Raw genomic sequence first — 10561 nt, forward strand, 5'->3', positions numbered from 1 at the left:
ACTATATATCATCACAGTGATTCCACTACAGCTAACCTCATAATAAATAAAAAAACTATTTGTTTCCCCCATCATAATGGTGTGTGTGTGTGTGTGTGTGTGTGTGTTAAAGAATAAAATTAAATCAGTAAATTTTTCATGTCTTTTCAAGTGTCAATGCAAAATATGGTAAAACGCATCCAAATGCAATCCCATTATTCCTTTACCTCTCCAATGGAAAGATTGTTCTGGGGTGACCTGACACTTGCAACAAATCCGAATGAAATGGTGCACTTTAAGGAGGCTCTTCCAGGCTGGGAACATATAAGCCCACTAGTGCTTGGAGGGGCTGATGAGGAATACAGCCCCAAGACTGCTCCCACATCCAGAGACGCTGCCGCTTACGGGTGTATTTCAACACTGTGAACGTCATTCCTATTATGTGACAAGATGACAAATACTATCCAATGAACCACAGCACATAAAAGGGAAAAATAACATTTTCTCACCTTGGGAGGGCTTGGAGGGTCCATCTAGCTGCAGATGCCAGCTTATATTATTTTGCCAAGAAGATTTCAACCTGGAGTTGGGTTCAAAGAGCAGAATTTTAACTAAGCAGGAGGTTGAAATAAAGTAACCTTTTCTCAAGAAGCCAGTATGGGCAACACAAAATGGGCTTTGATGAAATATGTGAAATCTAACTTTCCGAAGGGGGCTTCTGGCCTCCCTTCCTTAAGTCTGTATTTCCATAGGTGAATAGGTGAAAAGGTTTTCCATAGTCAAGGCAGAAGCTCCCAAAATCAGAGAAAGTCAAAGACTGCTCTAATAAACAGGCCTCTGCACATCTGCTTCTCAGCCCCAACCCTACCTAGGTATCACTTACAAGCAGATAATTTTTTTTTATTGTTTCTCCAGGCTGCTACTAGATAAAAACTTATCATCTATATGATCAATAGTCATTTTGTAAGTCAGCTCCACTTATGGATGCAGGCTCGCACAGCAGATCTGCTGTCAGTCAATTGAGCCGTCCCCTTAAATATGCAGGCTCGACTGAGTGATTTAGTTTTTCACAGCCTGATCAAACAAATATCATCCAGAATGGCTATTTCTCCCACTATGGCTTGTTTGTTTAAGTTCAACAAGTGTCAGGGGAATTTAATGGACCATGTGGTAGCAAAATCAGCAAAGTGAAAGATTCTTTCTTTAATGTCCCTGTTCTTATAAAGGGCTAATATGGATTTGTAGACTTCAGAATAAATCTGGGGGGACAGGGCTTGGTCAAATTGTCTTCTCGTAAAAAGTTAATATATTTAGCAGCTGTGATTTAAACATGTACTGCCTCAGCTCCTAAGCAAGCTCCAGCTCTGAACGTAATTTACAACAGAACACTATACATATTAGTGGAATGATTAGATCTTGATGGCTTAGAAGGACAAGGGTTGACACTGAGCTCTGGAGGTCTCACCGTGTGATTCTCTGTGTAAAAAGAAGTTCATATAATAGTGAGAAAAAAGGTTCATATTTCAGAACAATGGGTTTTGCCTATAAAATTATAGAAAATTCACCTGTTTTCAGATCTGCCTCTATACAGGTTTTACATTGTTGGTTCTGTATTACCTCTTTGTGGTAGGTTATTAAAACCTACAAAATAGTTTGCAATTCCAAGGCTATAAATAAAAGGTTCAGAGAAGTACTGATCTATTGCACGGGCTCTAGACCACACTGTCAAGTTCATATCCTGCATCTGACCTTGGATGAGTTACTCAACCTCTCTGAACCTCAGTGTCTGCAGCTGTAAAAAGGGGATCCTAACAACATGGAGGCATGGTGTGAGGGTTATATGAACTGATGCATGCACAGCTATCACATCAAGATCATTCAATAAATGATAATTGTTTTGAGATGTGACAAAAGTAACCTTTAGGAATGTAGCACTTGCTGAAGAGGTGCTTTATCGATGTGAAGTAAGTAAAAACAACTTAATTAAAGGTCTGATTACCCATTTCCACATTTTCCCCTTGCTTGCCTTTCCTTCCGCTGATTTTCCATCATTCATCACTGCATGAATCTCAATCCAACCCAGTCAGGACAATTCTACTAGAGGAGAACAGAGCAATAGTGAGGTCCCGTGAAGATTGGTAGAGTGAACAAATGTATCAAAAGAAACTTGTTATCTGGCTCAGTGTAGACTGGTCTGTAGGGGAAATGGTATAAGCCATCTGTTGAAATACATTTTTATATTATGCGAGATACCAATGATTATTTTCTTGGCCACAATTAGTATGGAGTGCTAGGGGGTGAAGACAGCCATGTGTTCACATAGGCCTTACTCCCCCTCATGCACACACATGTATTTGTGCATATGTGGACTCAGAATTTCCCTCTGACATTAGTCCCCTTACATTTGCAATAAAGTCTGCCCTTAATTCCACATAACATTGCTGGCAAAAGGCCACAGTTGCCAGATAAGTGTATGAGCCACTGATGGTAGTCCCTGGACTCAAACACTGATTTGCTGGAGCTCTGCGTCTTCTATAAAGATCATGTCCTCTGCATCAATGATAGAGAAATCTTCAAAGGAGTTGGTTAAAAATGAGCATTTTAGTAAAAAAATACTTGCTATTCCTCTGTCACTACTCGAGATAGGAAGATGTGGAGTCAATTTAGCGAGCTTCAATTGCAGCTGACTTTGGAAGGAATAATATACTCATGTCTCTTTGGATGCATATCAAATAGGGAGCTCTCTCAAGGGCTGTGGTTTTGCAGATTGCAACCTGATCAGACTTCTAAATGCAGAGTATCCCCTTAAAACAGCAAGAGGCAAATCCCCAGATTTTTGGAAGGCCAGTGATTTAAGGGTTTCTCACTACATTTCTAAAACACTCATGGGCATTTCTCCATTTTTATAATTTTCCTGTCAAGCTCAACAGCAGGAAGAGGTAAGAAAAAGGCCAAGTGTTGGGAGCACCCTTCCATTTGTTAGGTGGGATGCTGCCCATTTCATGAATTGCTAAGTAAAGCCAATTAGATCCTTGAAACAATTAAAAATGTAAAGAAGTTAAAAAAAAAAAAAGAGGCACACCTGGATGGCTCAGTTGGTTGAGGGTCTGACTCTTGATCTCAGCTCAGGTCATGATCCCAGGGTCATGGGATCGAGTCCCACGTCGGGCTCTGTGTTGAGCATAGAGCCTGCTTGAGATTCTCTCTCTCTCTCTGCCCCTCTCCCACCAGTGTGCTCTATAAATAAATAAATAAATAAATAAATAAATAAATAAATAAATAAATATGAACTCTAAAGAAAAGAAAAGGTACCAAGCATTATAGGTGAGCAAGGCATTTGGAGAGATTCCAAAGGCAAAGAAAGGCCCCTGTCTCTTACGTCCCATATACCACACATGATGCCTGAAGTGCCACCACGGAGCCTTCATTCTAAAGTTAATTCCTTTGAAGTCAAGCGTTTGGTAAAGAGGAATTAAGTGGCTGAGGTGGAGAGTAGCTGAGGAAGGGGCAGGGCAGACACGGGTTTTCCTGCACACGGTTTTGGGCACTGCTGGCTTGGAGGTGGCTGCGTGAGTGGCCTTCAGAGAATCAGACCATAATGACCCCCTAGGGTGGCTAATTAAAATAAGCACACAACTGAAAAGAAGCAATGTTGCTGAGAGCAGTTAGTTGGCTCTATTTTATGGGAGACCTTTGGAGAAATAACTCCCATGTGACTCAGGCCCTGACATTAGCGTATGGTGACACTTCCTTCTCATAGAAAGTACGTACAGCCAATAGACTGTGAATAGCTCAAGCAGAGTATCCCAAGACCTCTTTTAGGAAATGACTTGTCAGTTTGTAAGAAGAGAGAATGTAACACCATTAAACAGCTTGGCAAAAGCCCTTCTTTTCCCTGAAATCACACAGCTTTCTTTTTATATTTCTATAAAAGAATAGGCAGACATTTGCCCATCTGTGTTGCAACTGAGGTACAAGAATTCTGTATTTGGCTGTCAGCATGACCTTTATTCCTGCCTTGAGTAAAACAAAAAGAGAGGTGAGAAAAATTTCCCTTCTTCTGGAGTGATTATCTAGCAGTGACAGCAGGGGCTTGGCTAGAGGTCTTGAACAAAACCTTTGGGACTCGAAGAGCCTGTGTGGCTCAGTTGGTTGATCAGCTGACTCTCTTTCGGCTCAGGTCATGATCTCACAGTCTGTGAAGTCAAGACCTGTGTTGGACTCTGCACTAACATGTGGGGTCTGCTTGGAATTCACTCTCCCTCTCTCTCTGCCCCTTCCCTACCTGTGTGTACTTTCTCTCCCCCCGCCTTTCAGATAAATAAACATTTAAAAAGAAAAACCTCTGGGACTCAGCAACATTGTCAAGTGTCATATGTGAGCCTTGATGTGCATGACTGTTGGGGCAGTTAAAGAACCCCAATTCCAGGCAGAAGACAGGGAAGATTCTTGGCTTTGCAACTGATAAGGAATGAAAAGAGAGCCTTGGCCTCATTCTATCTGTTGGAAAGCAATCAAAACTTCATGCAAAGTTTTACTGAGTGGCAGGGCTGAGTCTAGAAATCCCATATGCTAGGTGAGTCTGGAAAGGCACCATCTTGGGAGACTTAGTCAGGATATCAGAGAATAGTTGGTAGGTGAAAAACGCATCTACCTTGTTATGAATATAGCCTGAGCAATTCTACTGAACAATACAGTGTAAAACAGCATACAATAAAGAAGAAACTGTAGACATTTCTTGCTGGGAATTGGATACATGACAGAACAGTTAGGAGGGTACCTCAGAAGAAAAGATAGTGTTCACCATGGTCAAGCATTGGTTTATGGATGACCACGGAGCTCTACTGCATTCAAAGTTCTCCCTCCATCTGTGTCTCACTGTTTCATGTCTCACAGACTCAGAAGGAGAGGTTCTTGAGAACTGAGAGCATCAAAAACTTTTAAAGTTTGTATTTCCAATTCATTCATCCATGTATCGGTTAAGTTTTTTTTAAGTTTATTTACTTACTTTGAGAGAGAGAAACCATGAGTGGAGGAGGAACAGGGAGGGGGAGAGAGAATCCCAAGTAGGCTTTATACTATCAGTGGGGCTTGAACTCACAAACCACGAGATCATAACTTAAGCCCAAGTTGGATGCTTGATTGGCTGAGACACCTGGGTGCCCCTGTTATTTATTTAGAGCCTAACCATGTGCCAGTCACTCTCCAAGTGCTGGGGACTCCATGGTAAACAAAACAAAACAAAACAAAAAACTGCTTCATCTCTGCCCTATTAGAACTTACATTCTGGAGGATGTGATAGGCACTAATAAAATAATCATATAATTAAATCAAAAGTTCCATCCTTGGTTAGTGCTAGGAAGGAGAGGAATATTATGTTGTGGGTGGCTGACAGTCTGGAGGGGAAGGGAAGAAGACACAAACACCCAGATGAAATCTGCAGTATGGGTTGGATTATTTAGGTAAAGAGGTAGGGAGGAAGAGAATTCCAGCCAGAAGGAAGAGTATATGGGAAAGGTTTGTGGCAGGAAAGGTCAGAGCACATTCGAGGGTGGGTTGTGGAGAGTAAGGGAGTGTGGAGAGGCCTGGAGTGCAGAGTGTAAAGGAGTGTGGCTGGCAAGGTAGGTCTGGATCATATAGGGCCTTGTAGGCTATTTTAATTTGATTGTTTGCCCTTAAATTAGTGAGAAGCCTAGACATATTACTGGCTTTTTAAAACTGGTAATGCCGTGAAACAGACAGGGCATTCTTAAATTTTTTAATGTTGAAGATTCTATAGAATGCTGAGTGTTTCCAGAAAACATGGTTATTCTCAAGGCTGTCACATGCGGCCCCTTGAGTTGTATGCCACATAGTCACACTCTACTTTGTTGTGACCAAACAGGCTTCCAAGAGTTGTGGGGATGGGGCTGCCTTGGTTAGATGTTCTCTGATCAGCAGACAGGGTTGTTTTCTCTAAATGCAGAATCAAAGGACACATTTGAAATTGAAAGTAGTGTGAAAGGAATCTAAATTGGTTAAATGTCAAATACATCCATGATTTATGTCTCCTTTACATCTCATTGCTGATAAAGCTAACACCCCTCTATTACTTGTGTGCGTGTGTGTTTGTGTGCATGTGCATGCGCATACACGTGCATGTATGCATGTAGGAAAAAAATTTCAAGGCAAGGAGACTAAAGGTCTGTTGCCTTATTTCTCTGGGCACAAGGTCAGAGAAACATGTGACCCAAGAAAAATGCAAATTTCACGCCATGAACTAAGCAAACTCCTTATTAATTTTTAAAAATTATATAAGCAACTCATACTCATTGTAGAAAAAGTAGGTTTGTACACCCAAAAAGTAGAAAACTGAAAACTCCCAATTCTATTAACATTTTGGTATATATATGACCAGAGTTTTTTTCCTGTGAGTTTAACATTCCTAATATACACATATTACTCCATGAGTGACCTGTTCATTTTTAACAGAAAAACCAATTCCCATTCATTTAAGTCTGTCTCCATTGTTACCTGGCCTTCCTCCCTGGGCATCCTCTGTGTCTCCATATCCAACTCTGCCCCTATTTTCTCTTGTAAAAACACCAGTCACTGGGGTGAGGGCTTACCCCAATCCAGGAGAACTTCATTTTATAAGGATTATATCTGTAAAAACCCTCTTTATAAATAAAGTAACATTCACGGATACCTGGATCAGGAGTTGAACATACCTTTGGGGGAAGGGGACACAATTCAACTCACTACACTTGATCATATACCTCAGTGTAAAGTGATATATTTCACTTATTACTAGCAGCATATGGGAACATTAACCAAAATTGCAAAGAGTTTTGTTTTCATCAGTGATATAAGGGCTCTACCTGAAATTCTCCACCCTATATCAAAAATATTGAGGGGCGCCTTGGTGGCTTAGTCGGTGAAGCATCCAACATTGGCTCAGGTCATGATCTCGCGGTTGGTGGGTTGCAGCCTTGCGTCGGGCTTTGTGCTGACAGCTACCTCAGAGCCTGGAGCCTGCTTCAGATTCTGTGTCTCCCTCTCTCTCTGACCCTCCCCTGCTCACACTGTCTCTCTCTCTCAGAAATAAATTAAAAACATTAAAAAATTTATTTAAAAAATACTGAATACTCGGAACAAAACAAAATAAATCCTTTCCCGTAGCATACTGTAAACAGACCCCAGGCCAACATCAGATAGAATCTGGAAAATGGAAAGGGCAGAGAATAGACTCATGAGTCTTAAGAATATTGCCGTCATGTATGAACTAAAGTATGAATCAATGTATTAATTTAAGGATAAAAATGCAGATAAGAATATCCTGTAGTGAATGAACTTTCATTCTTAACATTAAGAAATACCACTCTGCACATAAAAATAAAGAAAAACAGATGAGTTGCTCTACAATTTTAATAGAAGTGGGATGGAATCTATTTGAAAAATAAGGTATGAAAAGGCTTATCTTTTTAGTTGGCATGTTTTATTTATTTATTTTTTAAATGTTTTATTTATTATTTTTGAGAGAGATAAAAAGAGACAGTGCAGGAGAGAGAGAGGGAGACACAGAAATCAAAGCAGGTTCCAGGCTCTGAGGGGTCAGCACAGAGCCTGACATGGGGCTTGAACTCACACACTGAGATCATGACCTGAGCCGAAGTCAGACACTTAACCAACTGAACCACCCAGGCACCCCCATTTATTTTTTTGAAATTTAGTTATTTATTTTGAGAAAGAAAGAGCATGCAAGGGAGGAGGGGCAGAGAGAGAGAGAGAGAGAGAGAGTCCTAAGTAGGTTCTGCACTATCAGCAGAGAGCCTAATATGGGGCTTGATCATGACCTGAGCCAGAATCAAGACTTAGATGCTTAACTAACTGAGCCACCCAGGCACCTCCTGGGTGTGATGTTGTCATATAAAGTCTGGTTTTTCTGAGACTTTGAAATTTAGTATAATTGCTAGGAACACAAATCTAAGAAATTATAGTAAGATTTATCTTAATCCATACTGAATTTACTATGTATAACGAATTTTTCTGTAGTTTTCACACAAAATGTTTTAAGAAATTAAAAGCTTTCTGTGCTGATGCATAGGAGCACATGTACCCCAATGTTCATGGCAGCACTCTCCACAATAGCTAAAACATGGAAAGAGCCTAAGTGTCCATCAACGGACAAATGGATCAAGAAGATGTGGTTTATCTATACCATGGAATACTACATGGCAATGAGAAAGAATGAAATCTGGCCATGTGTAGCAACATGGATGGACCTTGAGGGTGTTATGCTGAGCGAAATAAGTTAGGCAGAGAAGGACAAATATCATATGTTTGTTCCTCCTGATTAGGAGGAACTTAACGGAGGATCGTGGGGGAGAAGAAGGGGGGAAATGGTGGGGGAAAGGGAGAGAGGCAAACCGTGAGAGACTCTTGAATGCTGAGAAACAAACTGAGGACTGATGGATGTGGGGGGGAGGGGGAGATGGGCCTGGAGGAGGGCACTTCTGGGGATGAGCACTGGGTGTTATACGGAAACCAATTTGACAATAAACTATTTGTAAAAAAAATAAAAATAAAAAGAAATTAAAAGCTTTCTGTACAACAACAAAGTTGTGCAGACTGAACCACATGTGCTTCCAGATTTATACTGTTTGAGATAAAGCACTGTACTGTGACAGCTGTCACCGTGAAGGGGTGTGATACAAAGGGAAGGGAGGACCTGAGCTCTTCCGGTGGGTCTCCTTAATGGCTTTGCTTTTCTAGTCTCAACCCTGTGATCTCTCCTCCCTCTTTCCTACCTGGTCTGGCCCCATGTCCACTGCAGAGGACTTCATTCTGTTGAACCATTTTTGCAAAAAAGTAAACAGGTCTTTGAACCTGGCCTCCTAATTTTGAAAAGTGCTGCTGGGGGGAAATAAGCCACACGGCTGTACGGATGGGCGGCTCAACAAGTTCACAGTTTCCTCTCTCATCCGGGATTTCTGGGTTGACCTGGGATGTTTCTGAATGACCCTGGCTGGGATGCTCACCCACTCTCCCCCTGCCCGTAACAGTGGAGGAATCCTTTTTCTGTAACACAGTTCCAACTGCACAGATTCACCCCAAGGTTCACAGGATCTCTTCTCTAATTCAGGTGATATTAAATAGGAAGAAATGTCTTTAGAACCTCCATTCAGGGATTTGAATAATTATAAAATACCCCAGTTGGGGGAGCACTAGTAAGAATAGCGAAGGAAAATAGCTGGCAAATTCTGTCATCAATATAATACAGTAAATTGACAATTTCCTTTGATCTGCTGTCACAAACGGCATGTTAAAATGGACCTCAGTGGAAAAATATTCAAGTGCCAAGCTACAGTTTAAAAGTATCTGTTTACTCATGTTTAAAGGTGGCCTGTGCTCGCTTTGTCTGCATATACACTAAAATTGGAAAGATACAATGAAGATTAGCGTGGCCCCTGCACAAGTGTGACATGCAAATTCGTGAAGCATTCTATATTTTAAAAAAATGTTTATTTATTGAGAGCGAGCGAGCATGGGAGAGGAGTGAGAGAGAGGGAGAGGATCCCAAGCAGGCTCCGCACCATCAGCACAGACCCTGACGCGGGGCTCGAACTCACGAACCATGAGACCATGACCTGAGCTGAAATCAATAGCTGGAGGTTTAACCAGCTAAGCCACCCAGGCGCCTTGTCCACATGTTTTAACTGGAATTTAAATAAAAACTTTAAAAAAGTAAAAGAAAAAATTCCAATGACATAAGAGTAAAAGCTAAACAAACAAATAAATATGGCCTGTGCTTTAGACTTCTAGATTGTTTGGGGTCTTCTGTTGTCTTTGTAAACAGTGACGTGTGTGAAAGAGTAAATGTCAGGGAGCTGTTTAAACACACTGTCTGGGTTTCTTTTCCTCTCTGATGGGCAACAGAGAAAATTACTTCCTATTGCTAGCAGTTGAGATTTCGCGGTTGCCCCCCCTCCCATAAACCATTAATAATTTTTTTGTTAGATTGCATAATTTATAGTATCCGTTTTGAATGCATAATGTAATACTGTATACTGAAGGGTAGTCTTTCTTCAAATAGGTTGCTGAAAATGAAATAAATACCTAGATTAAATCTCCATACTAGGGAGAGGGAAATGAAATAATTTGCTGAGTTGCAAAAATACATAATAGACATTGGGGAGATAATCTCAATTCTAAAAAATTACCTCATTGTTCTAGTCATGCCAGACAGTTTCATTCTGAAAGCAATTCCTAAGAAAAATGCTGCTATAATTATTGAACAAAAATAAGTGTTTTTAAATAAAATGAGTTGAAAAATAATCTCTATCTAAATATTAATAAAATGAGGCCAAATTGGTTTATAACTTGCAGTGTAATATAAAAAAAAGTGACTGTATTTATTTTAGTGTCTGCTTTTATGAATGAAAGGGCTGCAGAACCTTTATGATGTAAGAGCTGGAAAAATTTCGCTTATCTTTAGATTTAACCCTAAATTTTATCATAAAAAATTACTATACGATTACTTATGTTTCTAAAAATTTGTTGCTATTTCTAGAGATTTATCTGTAGATTTTATGTGGTTGTA

General features: G+C 40.4%; 1 non-coding gene across 1 annotated transcript; it reads left to right on the forward strand.

The window, feature by feature from the left end:
* The first annotated feature begins 9366 nt into the window (after nt 1–9366).
* On the forward strand, nt 9367–9473 carry LOC144226314 (U6 spliceosomal RNA). Its single transcript, XR_013333603.1, has one exon. It is a non-coding gene; the product is annotated as a U6 spliceosomal RNA (small nuclear RNA).
* Nucleotides 9474–10561: the final 1088 nt, after the last annotated feature.

Source organism: Crocuta crocuta, unplaced genomic scaffold (genome assembly GCF_008692635.1).
Source record: "Crocuta crocuta isolate KB4526 unplaced genomic scaffold, BGI_CrCroc_1.0 scaffold62, whole genome shotgun sequence".
Taxonomy (NCBI): domain Eukaryota; kingdom Metazoa; phylum Chordata; class Mammalia; order Carnivora; family Hyaenidae; genus Crocuta; species Crocuta crocuta.